The sequence below is a fragment of the Alexandromys fortis genome, unplaced genomic scaffold (genome assembly GCF_014885135.2).
Source record: "Alexandromys fortis isolate MF-2015 unplaced genomic scaffold, M_Fortis_MF-2015_v1.1 scaffold_9, whole genome shotgun sequence".
NCBI lineage: Eukaryota > Metazoa > Chordata > Mammalia > Rodentia > Cricetidae > Alexandromys > Alexandromys fortis.
The window spans coordinates 9,270,097-9,287,878 of NW_026067892.1; the positions used below are offsets into that span (position 1 = coordinate 9,270,097).

The 17,782-nt window shown below is 37.4% G+C and overlaps 1 protein-coding gene across 1 annotated transcript in view; it reads right to left on the minus strand.

Annotated features, from left to right (window-relative positions):
• The window catches only part of Pcdh15 (protocadherin related 15), an 864,688-nt gene that overhangs the window by 683,727 nt on the left and 163,179 nt on the right, over nt 1-17,782 (minus strand). Inside the window, exon 3 of the mRNA XM_050142799.1 lies at nt 17,627-17,676. The gene's annotated coding sequence lies outside the window, so the exon portion shown is untranslated. The remainder of the gene's footprint in view (nt 1-17,626; nt 17,677-17,782) is intronic.

Genomic DNA, 17,782 nt, shown 5'->3' on the forward strand with positions numbered 1-17,782 from the left:
GAGAGGAGGGGGGGGAGGGGGAGAGGAGAGGGAGGAGGAGGGGAAAAGGGAGACAGGGAGGGAAATGGGAGGCGGGGAGGAGGCAGAATTTTTTTTCAATAAAAATTATATTTAAAAAAAAGAATAAATTATGTTTTCTAGATTGCAGCCGAAAAAAAAAATCAACACAAGGCATGAGAGACCCTCTTTTGAGCTGCTGTTCAGAGTTGTCTAAGAGACTCCCGAAACATACAGCCTAGAAACATACAGCCTATTGCCACTGCCCTTTTTGCCCCTAAGAGGTGGAAGGTATATCCCTACTGAGAAGACACCATGAACTTCAGACATAGTCCCAGAGGCCACCAGCTGGAGTTGACCTAAATGTTTTTTCCCTGAGAACTTGCTTTCATGGTACTAGCAGGCATCATGAAGGCTTCCAAAAGGGGAAGCAACTAGCCATCTGCCCAGCAAACACACACAAACTACAGGCATGATACCATGAAGGATACAAAAGTCTTGCAGATGCCTTTAAGCTTACCCCAGCAAGAGCAAAATCATGCCTGGTAACATAGTCAACTACCAAGGGCTAGTGAAGTCATGGAGCTTGGAGGAACACCTGCAATTGCCAATTTGTTCAACCAGTATAATCCCTAACTACACTGTAAATATATGTCCTTAGACTCACATTTAAGTGCTGTCTTTACCACCTCATCCAGTCATCCAGGAAACTTCTTCTTGAAAACATACATATAAGTAACATTACACAGACCAAGCAGGCTATATTTACATCTATATACATATGCCTGTATGCACGTAACAATGATTAATGATAAAGAGGCCTTGGGTTTGAAAGAGCAAGAAAGGATCATGGGAGGACTTGAAGAAAGGAGAATAATGAAAGGAGAAGAGTGAAAGGAGACAAGATATAATATCAAAAATAATTAATTAAATTGGATTTTCTGAAGAGCTCTCAACAATCCAGTGCCTTTGCCTTTCACTTGTATGGGCAGATGAATTCAATCATCAGCTCTGATTCCATGTACCTTTCAGAAGACCACAGTTAATATCCTGGATGGGTGGGATTGGACAGATGGCTCAGTGGTTAAGAGAACTTCCAGAGGACACCAGCATCCACCTGGTGCAGCTCAAAACTGTCTGTAACTTCAGCTTTAGAGAATCTGATGCCCTCTTCTGGCTTCCATGGGTCCTGCATCTTTAAAATAAAACGGTGATGTGTCCTGATGGACAAACTGAAAAACATTTACCAATAATGGAGAAAAATACAAGGATTCCCAGCCCCCGAGGCTCTCTTGAAATGTATGAATTTGTTCTTATTCAAACTAACATAAGAAGACATAATATATTTTAATTTTTGTTAAAGATTTCTCCCCCTTTGATTTTGTTTGAAACTGGCCTTCCTTTTCTGTCTCACAAGTTGAAATTTGACATAATAACTAAAACTTGAAATAACTGGTCTAAATCTGGAGAGAATGTGTGAAATTTACCTTATCAATATAAGGAACCTGAGAGGTGCGTGCTGGGGTTTAGAAACAGTTATGTCTAAGTAGCATGAATGAGAACAGACATATACTGTTAGCATGTAAAAGAAGGTTGATTTCAGCAAATACTTTAAACCACATGGTTAGGTCCCCATTGACGCTGAACACATTACTTGTTACGGCACACGCTTGCAGAAATTGGTCTTTATAGGAAAAATGAAAAACGGGTTGTCTCCAAGGCTATTTTATATCTGAGAAAATCTCAGCTGGGATTCTAGATGGATGCTCATAGGTGAGGCTGAATTTAAATATAGCCTCGATTTCAAGCATCTTTTTGGACTTTTAAAAGGCACTTAAAAAATGAGGAAGGCAGGTCTCTGCCATCTGTGGTGATTTTAAATGACTTTGATACATTTGGTCTTTCTCCAGGGTAAAATGAGAACATGGTTGGTTGTCCTGTGTGTTCAGAAACTCAGAAGGAGGCTTCAAGGATCTGCTCAGTGGGGTCTGTAAAATTAAAAAGACTAGACACACAGACCCATCTCCCTTCTGGGAAGAAAATGTGAGGAAGGGCATTTGCCTTTCCTGAGCCTTAGGGATATGCAGGAGGTTTCTACAGAGACTTTTTGTGGTGGTATCTAATGTATTTTTTGGTTTAATTTCAGAGATGTGGGTTTTGAGATACTGACTTTAGATTTTACTGTGTGTTTCTGGTCTCAGCACTACTAGAGTAATCAGCTTCTCCTACACTCTGGCGCCAAAAGGACAAGTCTTTGTTCACAGATCACCAACTCTTGTATTAACCTTTTAATGTTTTAGCCATCTTATTTCTCGCCTCCCAAATTTGGATTTCTAATGTAAGCCTTCCAAGGTAACTCAATAATTGAAGCATCGTAATTAACATTTGCATTGTCCGGCGTCAAAGATGCCACCGCAGAATAAAGTTAGTTAGTTAACATAGAGACTACTTCTCACCTACACAAACACATAGTTAGCATCCACTGTATTCAGTTACTGGGAGTTATAAGAACAATTTGAAATCACAATCAATTAGTGATACTTTTTGCAGGTGTGTTTGTCATTTTTCTTAAAGTTTCAAATTTTCCTTACCTTTAATGTAATTTCTGAAAATTATTTGATAGAAATATTCCTGGTCAAACTTAAGTAATATTAATTATGTAATGTTGGTGAACACTGAAACACATTTTTTAGTTACTAAGTAGAGGTCTGTAAGTGACTTTTCTGGGTTTTGTTTGTTTGTTTGCTTTATCCTCTCTTCTATGGTCATTGTCCAAGTACTAATCTGCACCAGGCATCATTTCTCGAATGACTGAATCTACATTACTCAATCCTGAACCCACAGGGTCACATTTTATTTTAGCATGAGAATCGAATCCTATATCAAGCAGGAATGAAAGAACCTAATTTCTAAATGATGGGATTGAGAAATAGACGTTAAACGGCATAAAAGTTTGGAATAGATATGATGAGTGTGAACTAAAGCCACAGAAACCAGGTCGTATCTATGTTCAAGTTTCTACAAGGCTGACTGAATAGAAGTACATACACTAGAGAGTTGGGATGGTGCAGACACAGAGCCAAATGACCTTGAACTGTCTTTATTCCCCCAATAGCCATTCATTGCCCACCTTTGTGCCTGACCTAACATTCTTCCAAATAGATGGTAAATCATTTGGGATGTATTCATACCAGATCAATAGCTACCAGCAAGCCCCAAATCCAAAGAATGTCAACAGATAGACTTCAAGACTTATATCAGATACTTTCCTGATCTGCTGCATTTCCCAGGAAATTACCTTCTTGAGGTCCCAACTAGTGTGTCTGCTGGCTACAGGATTTATGACCTTCTTTTGTTGTGATCATGAAAATTAATGTAACTACTTCTGCATTAGTGTACAACTTTTGGCAGTTGTGGGACGTCCTTCTGTCTATGTGTTAATTTTATTGGTTAATGAATAAAGAAACTATCTTGGCCTGTGATAGGGCAAAAGAACAGAGCTAGGTGGGGAAAACTAAAGTGACTGCTCAGAGAAAGGAGGCAGAGTCAGAGAGAAGCCATGGAGCCACCAGAGACAGACACTGGGAACTTTTTTCAGTAAGCCACAGCCACATGGCAATATACAGGTTAATAGAAATGGGTTAAATTAATATAAAAAGCTAAAACTAGTAGGCAAAGCAGTGATTTAATTAATACAGTTTCTGTGTGATTATTTCAGATCTAAGCTAGCCAGGTTGCTGGGAACCAACAAGCAGCCTCCTATTATGGGGATGTGGCAGGTGGGGATCACCTGAATCCACATGCTTGGGCCATGATCGCTTGTATTAACAGTGAGATAGTACTTTCAATCCTCAACTAAAAATACTACATTGTGCATTTTCAGCTTCAGAAATATCTCCTAGTAGCAGTCTTCAATGAATTTTTCAACATAGCACTGTAAACTCGATTTTTACTGATATTTTTGATGAGCCAACAGAGGTTTGCAAAAAAAAAAGGGGGGGGTAGTGGTGAATTAATATATATTGCTTGCTATGTAAGCACGAGTTCTTGAGTTCACTTCCCAGAATCCTTTTTTTTTAAAGAAAAAATCAGCATGGTAGGGCACTCTTATTACCCTTCAGAGGCCAGACAGAGACAACTGGATTGCTGGAGATTACTGGCAGTCAATCAAACCAGATTAGTGAGGCCCAGGTCAATGAAAGGACCTGCCTCTTGCAAACCAAGAAGGTGCCTGAGAAATAACACCAGAGTTTGGTATGTGGCTACCACTTGTATACACACACACACACACACACACACACACACACACACACACATACACACACACACTCATACACACAGACAAAACTCTCTCCATACTAAATGACAAGAAAAAAAAGTGTTGCCGAACTTAACTAAACTTCTCATTAGAGCCTCAAGAGGGCAGTGAGAAAAAGAAAATTTCATTCCTGACTGCCACTCAGATGATGAGATGTTCCTCTTTTAAATAACCTATTAATTCAGAATCATCTTCCTTCTTTTAATAATGTTAGTATTCACAAAAAAAAAAAAAACTGATGCAAAGGAATTTAAGTACCTGGTATGCACAGACCATTTTTTGTCTGTCTTTCTTTCTTTCTTTCTTTCTTTCTTTCTTTCTTTCTTTCTTTCTTTCTTTCTTTCTTTCTTTCTTTCCTTCCTTCCTTCCTTCCTTCCTTCCTTCCTTCTTTCTTTCTTTCTTTCTTTCTTTCTTTCTTTCTTTCCTTCCTTCCTTCCTTCCTTCCTTCCTTCTTTCTTTCTTTCTTTCTTTCTTTCTTTCTTTCTTTCTTTCTTTCTTTCTTTTTTTGCTTCTTTTAAAATTTAAATCAAAATTCTCAAGAGCTGACAGAAACATTCCAGTAAGCAGACATATGTGGTCTGGGGCTCTCCTCCTGCTACAGGATTGGCAGGTAGTTCTACAGTAGTTGAAGGTTGTTGAAGGTTGGAAAGTGAGTTTGCGAAGCATTGTCATGTAGCCATGAGCACTCAGCTGACAGGCATAGCCAGGGCTGGTTCAATCTAAGGAAGACAATTCTAGACAATTTGGTTATGTTATTTGGTTCTGCAAGGTGCAGAGGAGCTCTCAGAATCCCCTTTTCAAATAATGGGGCAGGGAGATCTCCTCAGCAAGACGTTCTTCATTTCTATGTTAGTGCTGAAGGTCTCATTTCAAGTGTTTCTGCATCTGGACCATACTACAGCAGCTGCCCCTGTATTAAAGCCTTCCATCTTAGATGGACACACCTTAAAGTATAAGGTGTTAAAGAGGAACTTAAAATAACAGGGTATTTATTGTTAAAAAAAAAAGATGTTAAAAGTAGGTGAAACACCTGAATGTTCTGAGAGGAAGTGAAAACATTCCAACCCACAGGAAAAAATCCTTAAACTTATGGATGTAAACAACATAATGACTCTGGGAAGTCCATGAAACTGAGCAGATTCACTAGGCCCCTCCCTCCACAAGCATCTGTAAGCAGCAAGATTGCTGAGGGACTTGCTTAGACTAGTAGAACTCTCTGGATGAATCAGAGTCCAGCAGAGCTGCCTGGAAGAGGTTCACCGGCTTGAAGTGAACCCGGAAAGCATACCTTTAACTAGGGTGAGTGGATGTTTGTTAGGGGCAACCAAGAAACAGTGTCACAGAACGTGGTGACACCTGATATTATCATCACCTAACCTTGTCCAGAGAAGGCTGAAGTCAACAAGTACACACTGAATAAATCCTAGCTTATATTTCAAAACCATACCAGGTCCTTTAAAAGTCCTTAAGCTTCTTTTGATTAAAAACCTTTCGATAAATATGTATTTCAAAGATTTATTTCCCAATGAAAGCAAAACCAATCCCAGAATTTCTATCATATATATTTCATTACTGTCTAAAGAAGAGGAATTTTAGAATATATTTCTACCAAGTCCTTTTATTGGTTGAATAATTGAAATGTATATATTCTTAGATTTGAGTCCAAACACTCTGGAATCTAATTTAAATTTGGAAAAAAAAGCCTCTCAGGCAATTTGAAAGGGAGGAAAGTGCCACCAATCTAAGTTTTGTACTTGGAAGGCAGGAGAAATCTTGCAGGAGAGACAACTTCCTCAGAAGCATTTGCTTGCATATATTTATATGCCACCAGGTATTTCCCTTTAACAAAGTCATTCACGGCGAAGGAGCGCGTATAAAGCAAGGACTTGAATTTCTTTAGCATTAAAATTCTATGGAAATTCACCACTGTTTACAGTATTGGGAGGGAAAAATAAGAAAGCTAAATAGGATTCATATTAAAAAGGATAAGTTGCAAGGATTTTTCTTGGCCTATAACTTTCTATATATCTCAGGCAATAAAACAATATTGATAAATTTTAATATAAATAAAATATTAAAGTACCAATGTGGTTTTGTTGTAAAATAATTTTATAAGTCTGTATCATAAGTAAGATGTAATCCTTAGTAGAATATTTTTTTATTTATTTATCACTTTATTACTTGAGAAAGACTTTCAGTCTTCAAAGCTAAGGGGAAAATGCCACACAGGGTTTCTGATCTACTTTTTACTTGGATTAAAGTGAGGCAACATTAAGAGACATCTTCTTGAGACAACCAAGGTAAAACCTCATACTCAAGACACAGGCCAGCTTCATTTTGATGCCAATAGCTTGAACTTGGGGTCCTAAACTGAATAACTGTTCCCCGAAGTATTGCCGGAAAACAACAGTTGGAAACATGTTCTAGAGGTGCTAAAAAGTAATTCTCTCTCTCTCTCTCTCTCTCTTCTCTCTCTCTCTCTCTCTCTCTCTCTCTCTCTCTCTCTCTCTCTCTCTCTCTCTCTGTGTGTGTGTGTCTTATCTCTGTATTTACCTGTCTCAGAATATTATGCAATTTAAATGGCAGGTAAGTAAACTGTGCCATTTTGGTTGTAATCTCAAAACAAAGGCTAATGATGAAAGCTATGGAAGGAGAAACTAGAGACTAAATAAACACATTAATCAATATTTGACCTTATCGTTTGGAGGAGGAAAGCCAAAACCAACATCATTCCTGCACTGTACACATTCTTCTTGTGCACATTCACGGTGTACGTCAGAGAGTTCTCAGACATACCCAGTCCTTGAAGGCCAGTGTCTGACAATACAAATACTTTCACAGCTCGAGTCAGTATGAGACCTGAGCTTTAGCATTTCACATCTCAAATGTTTGGAGAGAATGTCAGAGAGAATCAGCCTGTGTGACCACTGAGAGGCAAAGACATGGCTCATCTCAGTACTTTCACGTCCTTGAATGTTAAGTTTCCCATTGTAATATAACTTTAAAATAAATAGGACTCTGTTGATATGTGGGTAAAAGTCAAATCCTATTATTTGCATATAAATTGAGTTATTTTACCACTTTTTTATACTATTAAGAATAGCAAAATGATCTATGGTTCAATTTTGTTTGGTTTAAAAATGAAGGATTATTTATTCATAATTTTATACATAATTATTCTCCATTTGCTTTACTTATTTGCCCCAATATCTCTAATAACTATATATATATATCCATACATGTATATTTATATGATTCTTTTTCTCACAAAATTAACACTTTAAAAGCATTGATTTTAAATACATTGATTATATTATTTAAAGATTTAAGGACTGTTATTATTGATATAATAAGTAAAAGAATAATAAAGAAAATTAAATAGTTATATTTATATGACAAAAGGTGCAATTTCTGGTTTCACATCAGTAGAATGTGCCAGACCAACAGCTATCCTGTACCTACAATAGCATATATATTTTAGGGCCTTCAGGAAGAACATAGGAACACCATTTAGGTTTGATTACTCTATTCTAATGTAACTGAAATCTTGATGAAGACCATTTGAAGAACTTTTAAAACTCCCTTTAAAAAAATAAGTCAAGGAACACACACACACACACACACACAAAAGCTTACCACAATGTAATACTATCACGCCTAAATCTTTCTAGAAAATCCCATTGATATCAGCAAGGAAACAACTTGTCCATTTACAGTGCTGCACAGGAAAAGCATGGAGGTTTGTTATGTTTTTATATAGCGAGCAGATTGCAAGATGAAAACAGAACTGTGAAGGCAAATGTGAACCATGAAAAGGAGCCAGAAAAATACTATAAAAGATCCTTCCAGGTTCTCTCACATAAAGATAAAAACAAAGATAATTCATGGACCAATAACACAGTTAAAAAGTAACTACATTTCAAAACAACCCCAACTGTACCTCCTCTCCTTGTCACCACATCCAGGCCCATACCTCTGGTGGGAGCCTCCTCTTGCTGTGAGAGGCCAGGCTGGCATTCTGAAACCCGGGAGATACCGCCCCCACCCCACCTGCACTCACCTAGTGTAGCTCCTGCTGCATCCCCTCTTGCCATCACCACATCCCTGCTCACACCATGGAGGAAGCCTTACACTCCGTCATAGCACAGGCCAGAGTCCTGATCTCCAGAGGTCAGACCAGCATCTTGAACCCCAAAGACCAGGCCAACTTCCTGAAAACCAGGCAGAGGCATCCTACCCTACCAAAAGCCAGGCCAGCAAATGAACACCCTAGTCCTCATACTGGGTTGCCTTCTCCAGCCTTAACAAGGCAAGATGTTTAGTCTTATTACAACTTGGTATACAATGTTTTGTTGATATCCATAGGAGGCCTGGCCTTTTCTGAATAGAAATAGAGAAGGAGTGTATGTGTGTGGGGGGAGACAGAGAGGAAGTGGGGGTAGGAACTGGGAGGAGAGGAAGGAGGGGAAAGTATGGTTGGAATGTAATAAAGGAAAGAAAGGAAGGGAGAGGGGAGGAGTCAAGGAAGAAATAGTAGCTATACACTAACATGAGCGTCTTCTATGTTCATGTTTGTCTTATATGTCATATTAACATGAATATCATATTCTTTCTCAAGGTACATTTGGCACCTCATTATTCCACACAAACCAATATACGATAAGGTTTCAGGGGGAAAAATAATAAAACAAGAATTTTCCCTTCAGGTGAAGCAGCTTGTATGGACAATAGGAGGAGCTCAACAAATGACCGAATGCTATTGATAAAATGTGAGTTTGCGTGTGTTTTCCTCCTGGCCACTTCAGCTGTGCATCTCTTATTACAGAGTTGGAAGTGTCGCAATCACATGCTTCCAACCCTTTGCGGGCTGGAGGGAGATGAATCACTTTGTGTAAACACAGTCAGCAAATGAACACAGACATACCCCAAAGCAACATCCTCTCTCCTTTGCTTTCTCCCCTCTAGTTAAATTTAATGTGAAATTAGGCTCAAAATTGCAGTTCAATGATACACATTATGTGGCTCTGTCTTTGATATCATAATTACCAGACAGGTCACTGCTGTGAAAGCTGAATGGGACTGACATGATTGCTGTCAATGAAAGAGTCAAGAAGAATAGCAGCCCAGTATCTGTCCCTGCACAACAGGAGACTGTGCTCATATTTTATATTTTTAGTGGATCAGTGTTTTTCATCATTGATACAACTTCCTTAAGCTGTGTGATTTTTTTTAAAAACCAAGGAAATTAAGAATTTTGTCAGTAAAGTATTATTTGACTTAAGAAAACCATCAAACTCTTGTTTCTAGATTTCTACTCTTGAAGGCTATTGGAAAATTTGGGTTACTTGTGGCAGCCACCCATCTGCCTTGAAATGACATAGTTAGAGTATCTGTAACTTCTTTGTTCTCTTTTAAATGTCCAATCAACTTCGAAGCTGGAGAAAGATGTTCTCGGGTTAAGAACATATATTTACTTGCAAGGGACTGAACACCAGTTCCAAGTGCCCTTATGAAGTTGCTGGTGAGAGTACGTATCTCCAGTGCCTGGACATCAAACACCCTTTTCTGGCCCCTGAAGGAACCTTCAGGCATTTACACAGCCACAAACCTAAAAAGTAAACGAATCTTTAGAGGAATTTAATTGTGTTGACTTAAAGCCATGATGTACTTTGCTTCACATGCACTAGTTTGGAATGTGAGACTGGTAGCAATACCCAGATCCCGTGTAGGAAAACAAAGTGTGTAGGGACAGAATTAACCATGAGCATTTCCCATTGGCAAGGAGTTTCATAACAGTTATGAACCCAATGCAGTTCTGCTGAATTCTAAATCTGATAGGCACAGTCACTGCATTTGGCCACGCCAGTTGGATGGTCTCATCTCTTCCATGAGATAAATTGTGCTTGATGGTTTGAGGGCACACTGCCAGCTTCTCCACTTAATCTCCAGATGGAGCTCCTTGATGTTGCTGAGCATCTTGTCAGGTTCTTATTTTCCTCCCATACCTGCCTTGGTTAAGTGTTTCTTCAGTTCTTTCTAGAAAATCACAGGCTCAACTTATCATTGCCTCTTAAGCGATCGCTCATACACTTTCAATTCTTATGATGTGGAAATAATACCACCCATATTCTTGTCTGATTTGAATAATTTTTACATTTTCATTTATTAATTTTATTATGCTTAATGATAATATTATTACATTACTTCGCCCCTTACCTTTTCTCCTTCCAGAGACTGACTCCTGTATTCCCTTCTCTTCAATCCCTCCCATTCTCCCAACTCTTAAGTTGATAGCCTCATTTTCTTTGATTATTATACTGATTCAAATCCTTTTAATTGCATCATGAGTTACAATTCCAACACAGTCTGTCTTGTTAAATGTTCCATGAGATGGCTTTACAAGCTGTGTTACTGGTGGTGATTTACTTCATGGAGCTCTCTCTCTATACATCAGCATAAACCTATATTGGAAAAATATTCCAGTTATGTGTACCATGCACCAGTGATCTTCCTCATTGAAGAATTGATGAGTCTCAAAATTTGATACCTCCTATATTTTTACTATTACAACAGTTAATTGTCAGTAAAATAAAATTGGAGGGTAATGATCCCTGGGGTGGACAGATGTCTGTGCAGCAACAGTTATCCTGCCCAGGTCCAACTGTGCTTCTTCTTACATGGAGGATAAAACATGCTTATTGTGCGGGACTTTTAGGAGGGTAGGTATCTAAGCTGGGATTTATATTGCTGTGAACTATCATTACCCAAAACAGTGTGGAGGGGGAAGAAAGAAGTTATACATTTTCACCAACATAAACCAGGGCAAGAGCTCAAGGAACCTGGCGGCAGGAACTGAAGCAGAGGCCATGGAGGATGGTTGCTTTCTGGATTGCTTCTCAGGACTTGCTGGGTAACGTTACATTATGCAGCCCAGGAATATCTATCTTGGCTGGGACCACCCATAATAGTATGAGTCACTTTCACACATCAACCAGAAATCAAGAAAATTCCCCCACAGACATGTGCATAGCCAATCTGAGGAAGAAAATTTCTCAACTGTGACTCTCTCTCCCCAGGAATATCTAGGTTGTGTCCAGTTGAGAAAAACTAAGCAGCACAGTGGTTAATCTAATCAGTGAGCAAGAACCCACCATATAATACTTACACCCAGGTTACCTTTAATATAGTGACCACCAAATATCATCAAATTTTAAAATGGTTCATTATCTATCATCATGAAGAGCCATAGAAACTTGTGCTGAATATTCTAGGAAGCAAGTGAAACAAATGTAGATTGGTTAATGCTTCAACATATTGAATTCACTGAGTGAATACTTGCAAGTTTCTTAAAGATTTTATTTATTTAATATTTGCATGTGTGTGCCTGGGTGTATGCTTGTGCACCATGCCCATGCAGATGTCCAGAGAGGCCAGAAGACAGCATTACACCCCCAGGTTACAAGTAGTTGGTAAGTCACAAGTGGTTGTGAGCCACCTGGGGTGGGTAGTGGGAATAGAATCCAAGTCCCTGGCAGAATCAGTTAGTGCTCTTAATCACTGAGCCTTTCTCTCCACTCACCTATTGTTATTTAAATTAGAAAATGATCATCAATAAATTTCTGCTTACTAAGAAGATGAGCATCCCAAAGTTTCAAGGCACATCCAGAAGGGTTAGCACATTTTAACTCCAGGTCCAAAGCATTCAGCATCTTCAAGGGAGGGTCGTCGTGCAAATGTCATACAGCTTTTAAGTCTTTACCTTATTAAATGACTGATTAAAATGGAAATGTTCCTTTTCTAAAACTATTTTTTTTTACACAGAATCAAAGAAAAGCCCATATATTCAACACTACACTCAGCATTGAAGTCAGACCCCAGGCTTGGCAGTAAGAGCTCACTTTGAAAATTTAAATATTAATTATAATTAATCTATTTTAGTGAAGAATTTCAAAATTATAACTTCATCGCCTATGGGCAAACGAGCTTGAAACATGATACAAGCTTTAAATGAATACAAGAGATAAACCATTTCACCACTGAACACATTTAAACAGTGTGGTAAGAGTAGCACCCCAGAAATATTCAAGAACTATAAGGTGCATTACTGTGCAAAATATCCAGGTAGGCAGCTAAAATCAAAATAGTAGCAAAGCACACATGTTATATAAAATATAAAATTCAATAAGTTTTTATAATAATGCAAGCTCTCCGAATGACAACAGATAATGTTGGTTTGATATATATGTTCTCTATATATGTATTCATATATGTATTATATACATACATGTATTAATATTCTCTGAAGTTTTAAACTTTAATTTTGGCAACAAGTTAGTGGGATCTAATTGTAAGAATATGTGCCTTCATAACAGATAGTACTTTCAGAAAGGAAACATGGGAGAATTCAAAGTCCCAGGAAATGGCATTGGAAGGGTGTGCACAGCATACAGTAAACAAAAGACTGCACAGCACATTGTCCAGAAATAAAAAGAAAGGGGAAGAGAACAAAGCAGCAAACAAAGAAAAAAAAAACATTTCTCTGAAAAGAAATAGATCTAGAACATTCCTCCTGTAGATGAGGGAAATATAAAGGGAAAGGTTACAAGCTGAGAATGAAAACAAAAAGTTAATTATGAAAGAATAGTTCCCTCATTTAAAAATCACGTTTTAAAAATTGAATTTTCAGAGAAACTCAATGAGAAGCGTTATGAAAGCCATCTCCTCCTGAAATTTTAAATGTTAATGGCAAAGAAACACAGAAGGTAGGAAGGGAAAAAACATTTAAATTAGATCAGTTCCAAACAGTCTACATCATTAAACCCTGGAGTACATCAGCCAGGCATCCGCAGGGATGCAGGGGGTCAGTGGAGCCTTTGTGGGACTGACCTAGGCACTTTGCATATGTGATGGTTGTGTGGCTTGGCCTTCTTGTGGGACTCCTAAAAGTAGGAGCAAGGAATGTCTCGGACTCTTATACTGGCTCTTAGGACCCTATTCCTCATGATGCCTTACCCAGTCTTAATACAAGGGGAGGTTTTTATTTCTTACTGCAACTAGATATGCCGAGTTTTGTTGATAGTCATGGAAGTCTACTTCTCTGAATAGAGTTGGAGGAGGAGAAGATGTGGGGGATGGAGAGGAGGAAGGGTGAGGCACAGGGAGAGGAGGGGGGAGAAGAAACGGCCCCTGAGATGTAAAATAAATAAATATTTTTTAAAAAATCTCATCCTAAGAAATACATTACATGCAATTACCCTAAAAAAGTATTGACTGGCCATAGACATGGAAAATAAAGCACATTTTTCCTAAGTCATCCATATGAAGACAGAAAAGTACCGAAATTTCATAAAAAATTAGAAATTGTGTCATAACATGCAATAAGAGAAAAAAATTAACAGCCACTGATTATAATAGAATCAACTAATTATTTCATCTTGCAGTGAAGTCTTTTAACTATAATGCAATTATCATTGACTCATAGTTTGTTGGAAACAACTACACCTTGATTCTCTCCTAGTATTCAGAGCAATGACTTAAGACATTCAGTGACTTGAATTTGAGCCATGTAAGTCGACTCTGTGTGTGTGCATGTGTGTGTGCATGTGTGTGCACGTGTGTGTGCACGTGTGTGTGCATGTGTATGTGCACGTGTGTGTAAGAGACAGAGAAAGCATGCATGCATTTCTGTTTGAAGGCACAAAATATTAATAGAAATAAAGTTAATTAATAAAGATTATGATTAAGGATTGAGCTGGACTAACATGTTATACATTTTAGTAGGCAGTATTCCTTTTATTATATAAAATGATAGGTAAACATCTCAAAAATATAAAATGCAATAATCCACATTTAAAATGCCAAAATATGATAGTAAGACATGGAGACATCAAGAGTCTTATATGTAACTTCCAATATGGGATTTCATGGAGAAACAAAGTGTTTGCAAAGCATATGTTGGTGTTTCGGTTGTTGCCTGCCACAGATTAACTTCTCCTGACATCCCTATATTTTGATCCAGGAAAACACTTGTACCACACCAAATGCCTTAGCTTACCATACACACAGTATCCCTCTAGTATAACATGGCTTTGGCAGCTATCTCAGAGGAGCATGTAGCATTCACATTTGGATTAGGTGTGTTTTTGTGTTTCTTTCACAGAGATGTGGTTGCTCTTTCCCGAAAGTTGACATACCAGCAAGAGAGGTGTGCTAATACAACACATTGATAGCAGAAAGTAAAGGGCCGTCACAAAGTAGGTATTGATAAGAAATTCATAACCGTGGGGCATTATGGGACTTATATGACAAGGGTAGGAGAGATTTCAGGTGGCTGTGCTGTCTTGAGGAGAAGGCTTCACATGGCAGACCCCTTCCAAGCCTAACAAGATGGATGGTTAATGTAGATAGATCTGAACACAGAAGTCAACTTTATGAACACAGTAAGTGAAAGGTAATATATGCGAGCCAGACTCAAGGGTAAAGATATAACAAAGCATAAACTAAAATACTAAATCAAGAGGTATTTTAGATTGACCTGAAGAAAAAGGAAAAAAAAAAAAACAAAATATTCTGTGATTTACATAACTGCCCCTAAATCATTTGTGTTGCAGAACATAATAAAAACAATGAATTAGTGAGCTTATTTTATGTGGTAAAGCCCAGACAAGGAATGGACAACTAGAAACAAAATTCCATAGAGAAAATAAAAAAAAATCACACCTAAATGAGGGCAGACTATAATAAATAATAACAAATAATAAATAAATAATAGTGAGATACTATTTAAAAATTTCATAGAAATTAAGACAGCCAGCACAGGAAGCTTTGGAGTATGGCTAATGTCCTTTGGGCTTGTTGGTAAGAAGTAAGAAATTTGGGGTATTCTCAAAAGTTCTGAAAGTCTCTCTTACAGGCACTGATTAAAAGAACAGAATACCAAATGCAACCAAAAGATTTCTTTTGTATTTACTGGCTACCGAGAATGCTAGGCATTTTCTTGTCTCAATCATTCTCAAACTATCTTGCAACGGCTTATCTATACATATTCATCGCCTTGACAGCAGAATCAAGAATAAATATGCAGATAAGAAAACAGAATTGCATCCCTTTATCTTTTAAATATGGGACATACATAAAAATAGATACAGGAGGGCTGATTATTAGAAGGAACAGTAAAAGTAGGCAGAGGCCTTTCTATTCTGTCCTGATAAGGTAGAGCAAAGGCAGAGACTGAGTCCTCGGCTTGTGTGTGTTCACATTCTCCTAAAGTCTGTACTCAGTGCTGAGCATTCAGAAATCATAGGTTTATTCCTTCAATACACATCTGTGGTTTCCCCAATTCACTACCATTATTCTGGCCAGGGGAACTGGCAAGCATTTGAGTACACAGCTGGAAGATTATAAAGGTTGGGCAGTGAGCCCTGGGCAGACTGTCAAGTGATCTTCTTTTGATACTCTAGCAATGACCTAAAAGGCTGGGGACAAGTTCAACATCTGAGTGACCTCACCACTGGTATATTTTATTTTTTTTTTTATAAATGATGACCTGAAATGAATAGGCATTCCTCTATGCATTCCTTTCATGCTCAGGAATTATTGGTTACCTTCTGTTTTATAGTTCTTTTGTGTATGTGTATGTGTTTTAATTTAATTTTGTTCTTTTTTGCCATTCATTAACTCAAGGATAAAGAGAATATTTAGCTTTTATTATTTTGAAGAAAATATCACAAGAAATTAAATTAACTTAGTCGAGTGACTTTTTTAATAATTATACCTATTTACTTTGTAAAACCATATGTAGCATTGCTGATGGATAAAGCCCAAGATAGATAAGAACACAGAACATTATTTTTAAAATAACAAAACAAAAGCACAAAGGAGTTTTTTTCCCCCTTAACTCCGAAGTTAGCTTGTCTATACTTATTTGGGATGTAATAGTAAAGCATTCACATCTAATTTCATACCTTCTCCAAATCCACAGGCGAACACAAGAGAAACAACTGAGAACCCCAAACTTGAAAAGATTCCAAATTCTCCTGCCCAGATGTCTACTTCTTTGAAAGTTCTAATGCAAACTAACTCAAAAAAGCATGACTGAAATACCGAGCTCCGGTGCTCCTTCCTTGGTTTACTTAGCGTAAGAAGCAATCAGCTTCCCATGCAAAAGGGAAGCTCCACTGCAAGGATCCAATCTCATTTATAACAAAACCCATCACTTCAGGAAGACCTATTCTGAGCCGTCCTCTCTTTCAGTGCTTCTGAATACTAAGACCTGAAGGGTGGCATTTTGGACCTGCTCTTTCTCTTTCTTCCCTTTTTACAAGCGCTCAAGCAGAAACCCGAGAGAACTGTGTTGGAATGAGTCTTTTCAGATATGGAAGAAAGCACAGACGAGCAGATGCATGCAGTAAAATGTTTCATCTTAAAGCTTTCCTAACTATGATGTACGGAAATATAAAACAACTATATCATTAGCATATAGTCAGGGAATATCCAAATTCATTTCGTAAAGGTCAATATTTTTCCAATTTAGGTAAAAGTTAAACATTGAGAATTAAGACCTTTAAAGATATAAGAGACATAGTTTTATTTATTTTTTAATCTAATTTTTTATTCATTTATTAAAGATTTCTGTAAGAGACATATTTTTAAACTCCACACACGAAGCACCATGATTTTGGACTGATTTTTTTTGAATAAATGTAGATAGACATATAAATACTAGGTAAATGCATCCATGATAGAGAAATTATGGCAGATGATAGATGTATAGATAATAGATGTTTAGATGTTTTAAGATAAATAATATTGTTGGAGGGATAGATTTTACAGAGAGACAATGATAAATGATGGATAAATAGATACATGATTGATAGATGATAGAGATGTGATAGAGGAATGATATACACAAGATAAATAAATGATGAATGATATATAAATAGAAAGATGATACTCAAATGACAGGTGAATAGATACACAGATAGATCATAAATACATAGATGATTATTGATGATGATAAATGATATTCAGCTGGTAGATAACAAATAGACTGGTGATCAATCAACCCCTACATCACAGTTGATATATGGCATTTCCCTAGAAAGTCATTGTTGTAAGCATTTAACTTTTCTTCACAAAGTTTATATCAAGAAGAACAACAGAAGCAGACACAGATCTTAACTGTGTTTTCAGTGTTATAATCAGAGAACAACCACCAATATTTGACAGAATACAAAAGACAGATATAACTTCAATTTTGAAACCAATGAAGTTTGAAATTTTTACCTAAATGTAAATTAAAGCTGACTTTACCTTGTTCGTAGAGCTTGAAGGGTGCATTCAGAGCATGGCAGTGCAAGTCCCTGTAAACAAAAGAAACCACTAAGTTCATGACGTTTGCAAACGCGAAAAATATAAAGTAATAGGAAATTAATTGCTGACTCTTAAATATTTCTTTATAAATTCTGG